This window comes from Hesperophylax consimilis, chromosome 19 (genome assembly GCF_061612785.1).
Source record: "Hesperophylax consimilis isolate HC1 chromosome 19, BYU_Hcon_1.0, whole genome shotgun sequence".
Classification (NCBI taxonomy): Eukaryota; Metazoa; Arthropoda; class Insecta; order Trichoptera; family Limnephilidae; genus Hesperophylax; species Hesperophylax consimilis.
This window is the reverse complement of record NC_142854.1, coordinates 1,010,760-1,020,881: the sequence shown is the minus strand read 5'-3', so window position 1 is coordinate 1,020,881 and position 10,122 is coordinate 1,010,760. Positions and strand designations below refer to the sequence as shown.

Genomic DNA, 10,122 nt, shown 5'->3' with positions numbered 1-10,122 from the left:
TGGACACCGGTCAGAAAAAAGACCGCTGGAAAATCGAAAATTTCAAAAAGACTAAGCAAAAAAAAGAAAAAAAAAAGTTTTTTCTGTTCATCAAAAAAATATAGAATACACAAATAAAACCATTAAGGGCGTATCGTTAAAAAAAAGTTGTCGTAAGTTAATAGATTTTCTGCTTTTGATATACGACCTTTCGTTAAGATGATTAATAACTACGGAAAACGCTAAAAAAATATTTTTTTTACACTAACCCCACATGACAATCATCATCTTTTGGGATGCTGTGTGCAGAGTATTTTTTAAGGAAAGGACGAAGTACTGGGAAAGTAAAAAGTATGAGCGTTGGGTAAGAATCTAGGGATCAATCTGTACAGGAGTGACGGACATATGAATATATCCCTCCCACTGCGACGCAAGGCGATGGGTCGAGAGATCAGTTGGAGAGGTCAAAGGGTCTCCTCTAACCAGCCACTCCCGATCTGGCACGCAGCTCGTGGGCACGCGCACCTGAACACATCTCACTCGATAAACGAGGCACCCCGGCTAATTCACCAAACGTACCGAACCACTTGGGGTGACCTATGGCAGAGGAGTTGGTTATCCAATAAATGGTTCCCGGGGAGGCGGTACAAAAAACCCGCCTCCCAAATATATAAAATCAATTATATATCACGGGATATTATAACTGTGAGATTTGTGAAGCTGAAAGTATTATAAAATGATATTATAAAAATACAAGACACGTTACATTCATACTAATCAAACCAAAAACTTTGCATCGGTTATGAAAAGCACAGCCATTCAAAGAATGTCCACTGGACCTAGTTCATTGAAACCACGCGCGTTGACTCAGTAGTGTATATGCACTCTATTAATTCATCTTCAAGTATCTGCCAACCATCTGAACAAAAGAAATAGATCTTTTGAGCACATACTATTATAACAAATAATAATATTATTTATTGCAAAAATTATTTTGTATTATCATTATAATTATAATAGTTCCAATAAGTAGTTCCAATTCTGAAAACTTTATGTTCACACATTACATCACCGACTGCCGAAATGTATGTATTATTGCAACGGTAACGGTAACAAAACAAAACAGATCAGTGACAACACAGAACATGATAAAGTAAACGATTGAGTTAGGTTAGGTGCTGATTTTTTTTTCCTTCACTCTTCTTCATGTTCTGTAAAGTCACCGTTCTGTTTTGTCATTGAACGTATTTACTTTTTAGTGTAAAAGTCAGAAGAAAAGCATTATTAAAATAATACGTAATAAATAATGAACACAGTGAACTAATAATTAAAAACCAAGCAAAAAAACGTGCTCTTTGTGATTGATGTTCGTCATTATTGAAAAAATAATAAGTCAGTGTTACCATTTCCACAAGTAGAATGGTCGAAGACAAGAAGATGAAGTGAGAGACAGCTGGAGTAGCTAGGACAGGAGAGGAGAGATCAGGGGAGGAATGGGGGAGTAATGAGGTGGACGTGAGGGACCCATGGGAAGACCCAACGCAGGAGGAAGAGATCAAGCCTTGGAAAGGATCAACAAAGCCTTCGTTAACAGGTAAATTCTAACAACCATATTACCAATATTTTATGTTGTGCAGATTTGTCATAGTTCTCCTCAAATGCGTTTCTCATTTAAAGTGATTTCTTATTGTTCTCGTGGTGCCCTTTCCTTATATGGGTTATACTCCAGGCCAACTAGAGTCCAGTTCTGAGAGCAAGACCGCCAAATTACGAAGTCGCTAAGTAAACTTCACTGTTTAGAATAGTTAATTCGCTTAGCTTATTTAATAAGCTTACAGTAAAACAAAACACAAATCAACAGTAATAACATGTGTCAACAACAATCGCCGCCATTTGCAAAAATTTCTCGATGACACTGACTTGATCACGTGACACTCCAAAAGTATGTATACTAGTCGGCCATGAACAAACTACCTCCTATCATCAGGGGAAGAATCACTTTGCAAGTTATATGTATTATTTAAGATTCCGTTTAGCTACATTTAGGGCCGGTATTTCATTATACTCAGGAATGTTATATGTCAGCTTGGGTTGTTCGGAAACCTTGACGAACGTAAATATCTCTCAACTGAGTTTAAAAAAGAACTGAAATACTGGCCCTTAGTTATTGATAACCGTACAGCAACTAAAAACATTTTTGAACTAACTTAAATGATTTGTAAATGTGTACAATAGTATTATCGTGATTTATTTTTGGGATATTATGACATTTTGCGCTGCTTCCTTCATTTTGCCAACGTTTCGGACACCGTTACAGTGTCCATCATCAGGGCAGATGATCATTGATTATTTGGTGGTGATGGCCGTTGGCTAAAGAGTACCCCAAAATTAAATAACGATAATAGCTTGCAGGGGGTTAAAGTCAGGCTAGTATTTCCTTAATTCGCCTAACCTTGCGAAGTTATCCGATGATTTCCTACAACCCAGCAGAGATCGGAGACGGTTTTTATTATTTATCAGACACGTAATAAGTGATCCATTGTTTACAGAGAGTGCACCCGAGCGCCTTCCAGTTGGGGGCGGCGCGCTCGCAGGGGGCGTCGCCCTCCCCCCGCCCCCGCGGCCCGCCGGGCCCCCCGCCTGCACCCAGCGCCCGCCATGGAGCTGCTCACGGCAATGTACACCATGTTCTCAGGGTCGGTCAGTACAACACATCATACATCTATTTATCCGAGCCTTACGCTAGCTTTACACCATCCTTTTTTTTATATGTATCCCCATATGGGTATTCAGATAAAAATCTGGCTGTACACAACCATTTTTTAAATTAGCGACCATTTAACCATTGTATATACAAAATGTGATAGCGAATATATGTATAGTAAAATGTATTTCTTGACCAGCGCTGAGGCGGACTAAATTTATTCAGTCCTTCTCACTAGGTTGACCTGTGCTGAGGCGGACTAAAGTTATTCAGTTCTATTTTATCTGTTTTCTACGTCGTTTTAAATGTTTTTTTAGAGTTTTTTCATTGATCTCTTTCAGCCAAATTTTTATTCTTAATTTGTAATCATTAAACATTTCTATTCGCTTTAAATATAGTGGAAGGATGTTGGGGAGTTTTGGCGGAAAATAGATGTAGTTTCTTTGTCCGAATGTGGTTTTATGACTTGGAATATTTTTTATGTCTTTGTTATTTGAGCTAGTGTGATTAATACGCAGTATTGTAGAATGGTAGAGGATTCAGTATTTTTGAATAGTTATAACAGTACATTATTTGAATATATTTGTTATACATTTGGTACATCAAAACTATTGAAAATTTCTATCGAAAGCGTCCTTATGGGTACTTTCAGAATGGTCTTTACGATTTATTTTTGAATTGTATTCAGGTTATATTTATACTTAGATACAGCAGATTCCCATCCTTATTTTCATAACTACGATATCATACAGAAAGTTGCCATTAGAGAAGATTTTTTTTATTTGGACGCTACTAAATCGTTAAAAAATGGTATCATTTTAACACAGCCACAATCATGAATTTATGCCTATGCCTTGGTTAAATTGTTTGTCTAATCGTCGTATTTTTGTCAATACGATATAACAGATGCCAAAGCAATAGATGTCACAACATTTTGTAATAAATTAATTTATTAAAGTATATTACAATATGAACACTAATACTAACTACTAACACACATGAATATTATTTATTCGATAAGTTAACTGTCACGCCCGTGTTTTGAATATAAACTTCTCGTGTATTATTTACTCTAAATAAAATATTAAAACATCAACCATACTCGCGAAATTCATAATATCTAATAATAATACACATCCACAATCCGTAATTAAAAACGTATTGTAGTCTTTTAATAATATTTTAAATATAAAACTGAGTAAACATACAACATTTTCATGTCATATAGTTACGTAAAACAACGAGAGATGACAGATGTCAAATAATATCCGCCATCTTAAACTGTACAAAAATCGGTACCAACATAGATATTTTACTCACGATACCAACTACCAAAATAGAACATGTCCTTTTTTTCATCTCGAATCGCTAGGAACAGACAAACTGGATGCTAAAAACATGGTGTAAAGCAGGCTTCAGGTTCATTGTCAGATGTGAAGTTGTGAAAAGGTTCGTCGGAAGAATGCACCCGGGCGCCTACCGCTAGGGGGCGGCGCACCTACCGCTCCCACGTAACAGTTCACTGCGATGTACGCCAGGTATAAATTTACAGTTCCTACGTGCACCATACAATATGCATGAGGTGCTAAGAATATATGTTTTGAGGACGAGGTCTTGCAGCAATTAGTTTTAATATTTAACTCCGGTCCTTGAGGACAGCAAACTTCAATAAAGACATGGGCAAAGATGTTTTATGTCGTTCTGAACTTCTTATCTCAATATCTTCACTTATAAATTATTTTATAGCAGGAAATGGTAAATACCGTCTATTGAAGATGATAAAGGAAATGATTTTACAACTTTAGAACCATATGTGTTCTCGTATAATCTCATTGAGCCAGCTCAGTGGATAGTATTTGGAGGGTAGTTTTTTTATTATTTGTTTTCATTATAATAGTGACTATTTAAATATTGTACATTCAAAATATGAATAGTAAATTGTATTTCATAGTCTCCTCACTAGGGTGACCTGTGCTGGGGCGAACTTTATTTTTATTTTTATTATTTTCCATATCGTTTTTATTGTTTTTTTCAGAGTTTTGTCATTGATCTCTTTCAGTCAGATTTTTATTCTTGATTTGAAATCTTTTGAAATTTTTTATTCGCTTTATATTAGAGGGATGGATGTTGTGGAGTTTCGTCTCAAAGTAAATATAATTTCTTCGTCCGAATGTGGTTTTATGACCGGGAATATGTTGATGTCACTGTGATTTGACCCTGTTTATTTATTTATTTATTTAACGCCCTTTAACGGCTTTTACATGTAGGTGGAACAATTTTTATGACAGAAAATTTTGAAACATGAGAAAGAAATAATAAAAATAAAATTACATTAAAAAATAATATATGCAAGAAATAAATTAAAAAGAACAAGAACATCAATTAAAAAATACAGCGATTTAACTGGTTTATAAAAATACAACTTTCATTTAGGACTAGTGTTGAAATAATACGTGGTATTACGTGTTTGATGAATACGTGGTATTGTAGAGGATTCTGTATTTTTGAATAGTTTCAATAGTATATTTTTATCATATATTTGTTGTACATTTGGTACATCAAAACTATTGAAAATTTCAATCGAAGAGGTTCTTATGGGTACTTTTTTATAATTTTTTAATTTTTTTTAATTTATTCTTTAATATATTTGTTAAACAATGGTATAGTATATTGTCCTCCACGCTAGGAGTTCACCTGTGTTGTGGAGGACTTTTTCAATTGTAAAGTTATATAATTCTAAAACAATACAGTGGAGTTTGTTACACAGAGAAACATTAAAAATTAAAATATAAAATCGATTTTTCCATAGTTATAACAGTAGTTTTTCCATAGTTATTCCAAAAAAGTGAAATATAAAAAATTAAATATTAACAGGATTGTAGCCAGTTCCATATGTGTTTTTTGTATTCTGTAAGATTAGATGTTTTATATTGTGTTGGAAGTGAATTGAATAGTTTTATAGCCTGGAATCTGTAGTGTTTTTGTCCAAAGGATGTGTTGGTTTTTGGTATTAGTAGTTGGTGTGCATGTCTTGTTCTTTTAGTACGTTACTTTCGTTGTTGTTAGTAGGTTACTTTCAGTATGGCCATTATGATTCCTTTTTGAATTGTGTTCAGGTTATGTATATAATTAGATGCATCAGATCCCCATCCTATAATTCCATATTCCATATTTTGTTAAATAAGAAACGAGGCTAGCAATCCACAGTTAAGTTCTGATCGAAAAATTATTCAATTAAAAGTTATTTTGTTTTTAACCACTGTATTTTATTAATAAACGGAGTCAACATTATTTTATCAAATATACTTTATTTATTAGGAATTAACGCACAAGTGACATTTACATATATGATAATTGTTGACAGTCATAGTACAATATAGAGAGAATAGAAAAGAAAAATAATAGATATTGGTAAAAAGTTAGTGAAAGCAATGAAGAAGAAACAAAAAGACAAAACCAGTTGGTAATGACACTGCTAAAATATTTAATTAGTACAGCTTTATACTTCAATGGAGGCTTATTAAAACATCAGCCAACATAGCATATGGTTTGTAATCCATTTTAATAATAATAATAATAATAATTGGATGACTTGTATAGAATAAAGTTCAAACTACGGATTACTGTCTATGGACACACATCGAAAAGTACAGTTGAAGTTCTATCCACAATTTTTTTTATTGATAACAGTGCCAAAACTTAAACCGAACTAAAAAAATACCTTACAAGTGATCCGTTATTCAAATGGTAGCACGAAACCAGAGTGATCTGTGAGTTTATAGTGTCCTAACACTTCATGCTGACATTCCAACAAACGTCACTCAGCCACAATAACAACACAGATAACGCAGCGAATCCACATAGAGTAGTAGAGCCAGTTTCCAACCTTTCCTACTACAAAGAGCACAACAACAAGAAATGTCTGCCGACAAAAACCTTCGAAGCAAAGGACAAATGCCCGCGACAACGAGCTTGGCTACAGATGTATCTTCACAAATTGACATACTTATGGAAAAAATGGAAAAAAAATGGTAACAAAATTGGAAGCTTTTAAATCGGCAATTATAAAAAAAATTGACGATGAAAACTTAGAGAGTAAACACTCGAGAGATTTCATCAGCCGTCAATATGACGATCTAATTGCTAAAATGGAAACCATCACTAAATTGGTTTCCGAAGTAGAGTCACTAAGGAATACACTCGTCGAAAAGGACAAACAAATAAAGTGTCTGGAAGTCAGATTGGCGGAAGTTGATCAAAGATCACTAGAAGATTCACTGGAGTTTGCCGGCCTCATTCCAAAAAATGACGAGCAGCCCTCTGATGCTATAAAACGGGTGGCTTCAATTGCAGGAGTGGATATAAAAGGAGAAGATATAGTGGAAGTGAGGAGGATACCTGATAAACGACCGGGAGTCCCCCCAAAAATACATATTAAACTAAACAATAGACAAAAGAGATACCAACTTCTTACAAACAGGAAACTTTTAAGCTCAGCCACCGCGCAGGATCCAGAAAGTCAACGAATCTACATCAGCGAAATTCTCAGTCCTCATTACAAAGACCTTCTATGGAGAACAAAATCAAAGGCGAAAGAAAGGGGATATAATTATGTGTGGTACAAAGATTCAAAAATTATGATTAGAAAAAAAGAAGGAGAAAAAATCATCTATATTAAACACGCTGATGATCTGTTAAAAATGGTTTAGATGCTTCTGGAGAGCTCCAACGTCGGTTAGTTATTGGCCCAATCACCCTTCATAATCAAACGGTAAGGAGAAACTTTAAATTTATTGTTTCGAACTACAACAATAATTATCCACTTCGGTAATTCTCTATCTGCAACTAGGGTGTAACTCCCGGTAACTGCCACGGACAGTGGAGCTCCCATAAACATATAAACTATTTTATTTAATTTTCGTATAATTATTATATCAACATGCCTTTCTCAATGGAATTTTTTGATGAGGAATTACACAACCAAAACCTTTCTTACCCAACTTCAGATACTAATATGTGTAAACGCCTGATTGGAAACTCTGCCAATACAAAAATTATGCACCAAAACATAAGATCTATAAATAAAAACTTTGACGAACTCTTAATTCAACTTCACCACATAGATATTGTTTTCGACATAATCATTCTGACCGAGTGCTGGCTGTCAAACACATATACACCTAAAATCATAAAAAATTACACATCACACAATTCAACTACGTTTGATAATCAGAACGATGGGATTGTTATTATTATTATTATTATTATTATTATTATTTTTTTTTTTTTTTAAAGATTTTCACGGCCAAAAGTATTTTTGTTATTTGTTTTTGGGGTATTATGCCGTGTTGCGCTAACTCCTTCTTTAGCCAACGTTTCGGACAGCATTGCAGTGTCCATCATCAGGGCAGATGTCTTATTAATAAGATATCTGCCCTGATGATGGACACTGCAATGCTGTCCGAAACGTTGGCTAAAGAAGGAGTTAGCGCAACACGGCATAATACCCCAAAAACAAATAACAAAAAAAGATGGGATTGTTGTTTACACAAAAAATAATCAAAACTTCACAGTAACCGAACTAAAAATTCAGGATGCAAGTTGCACACAAATAGAATACAACAATGATACAGTTATCCTCGCTATATACCGCTCGCCATCGACTCGTAACATCACGCCATTTCTAAACAGTCTTAGTTGCACACTTTCAAATCTTTCCAATACCAAAAATATCATAATAATGGGCGATCTAAATATTAACATACTACCGAGCAACCAACACCACCAAAGCCAAGACTATATCAACATGCTAGAATTTCATGGATTAGTGAGTACCGTTAACTCACCAACAAGAACGACAAATGGATCTATATCATGCATTGACCACATTATGGTAAAGTCAAAAAAACCATCTAAAAGTATCGTCTACAAATCAACTATCACGGACCATTATTCAACTATCTTTGCACTACAAACAGCTATCCAAATAAATAAATGTAGCCTGCCTTTAGCATACAATAAAATCAACTTTCAAAATATAATAACCAATTTAAAGAACAAATCATGGCAAGAACTCTTCCAAATTAAACAATCGGAGGACGCATGGATATACTTTATTAACTATTTGAAAAACGAATTACACCACCATACCCTGACGATGACCAAAAATATAAGTAACAAATTGAAACCCTTGAAACTATGGATTAACCACTCCATTATAAATTGCATTCACAAAAGAAACACGCTACACAAAAAAACCAAAGAAAATCCGTATGACCAACTAACATTCAACTATTATAAAAAATATAGAAACATGTGCTGTAACGTCATCAGAAAAGCAAAAGAAATTTACTACTCAGAAAGAATTAAAGAAAGTAACAATAATCCCAAAAAATTATGGGAAATACTTAGAGAAGCCACAAACTCGCGAACTACAAAAGAGAAACAGAGCATAAATAAACTTTCTATTGATGGACATATTATTGAAACCACAAAAAATCCTAAGCTCGTTGCTGATCATGTAAACAATTTTTTTATTAATATCGGTCCAAATCTTGCTTCTCAAATTGCCCAGAGCGGAATCACCCAATCTACCGATACAGTGGTTCAAACAAATAACATAAATACAAAATTTCTATTCCGAACTGTGTCACAGGAAGAAATTCTCAAAACAATTAATTCTCTAAAAAACACTTCTTCTGCTGGACCAGACGAAATTTCAACCAAAATCCTTAAAACGCTGTCTTCGGAGATAACATTGCCACTAGAATACCTTATTTTTTATATTTTTTTATAGTGAATACCTCTCAAGAGTCCCAACTGCTCCCGTCTGGAGCCAGTGAGACTATGGCATCCCCAATTGGGGGATGTTGTGAGGCTGAAGGTAAGTGGGGAAGGGAAAGAGGAAGGTGGGGAAGTACCTGGATATTCAGATCTAGTCACTAAACACGGCTAAAGCCATTTGGAGCAACGTTTCAATTCTGAATGGTGGTCTTACACCAGGGCGATACTGGTAGTATCTTCCACTCTGGAAGTAAACCTAAGTATTACACAGGGCTACTTCCCCTCTAACCTAAAACAAAGTATCGTAATTCCCATCTACAAATCTGGAAACAAGTCAGATATCAATAACTATAGACCAATTACTTTACTGAATAGCTTGTCTAAAGTTTTAGAAAACCTTATTAATACACAACTTTTAAAATTCATCGAGAGCCATAAAATACTTTCAAAATATCAATATGGTTTTCAAAAAAACAAAAGTACCTCAGATGCCATTGCCAGGGTGACAGACTTCATTGTAAAACCCTTGATAAAGGAAATAAATGTATTTCAATCTTTTTAGACCTCTCTAAGGCTTTTGATACTATATCACATTTTAAACTAATTAAAAAAACTTGGAAAAATCGGCATCACGGACAAAGAGCTAAACTTCTTTA

General features: G+C 34.5%; 1 long non-coding RNA gene across 1 annotated transcript; it reads left to right on the top strand.

Annotated features, from left to right (window-relative positions):
• The first annotated feature begins 1,477 nt into the window (after window positions 1-1,477).
• On the top strand, window positions 1,478-2,898 carry LOC149414612 (uncharacterized). Its single transcript, XR_016303915.1, has 3 exons — window positions 1,478-1,573; window positions 2,529-2,675; window positions 2,883-2,898. It is a non-coding gene; the product is annotated as an uncharacterized LOC149414612 (long non-coding RNA).
• The last annotated feature ends 7,224 nt before the right edge of the window (window positions 2,899-10,122 follow it).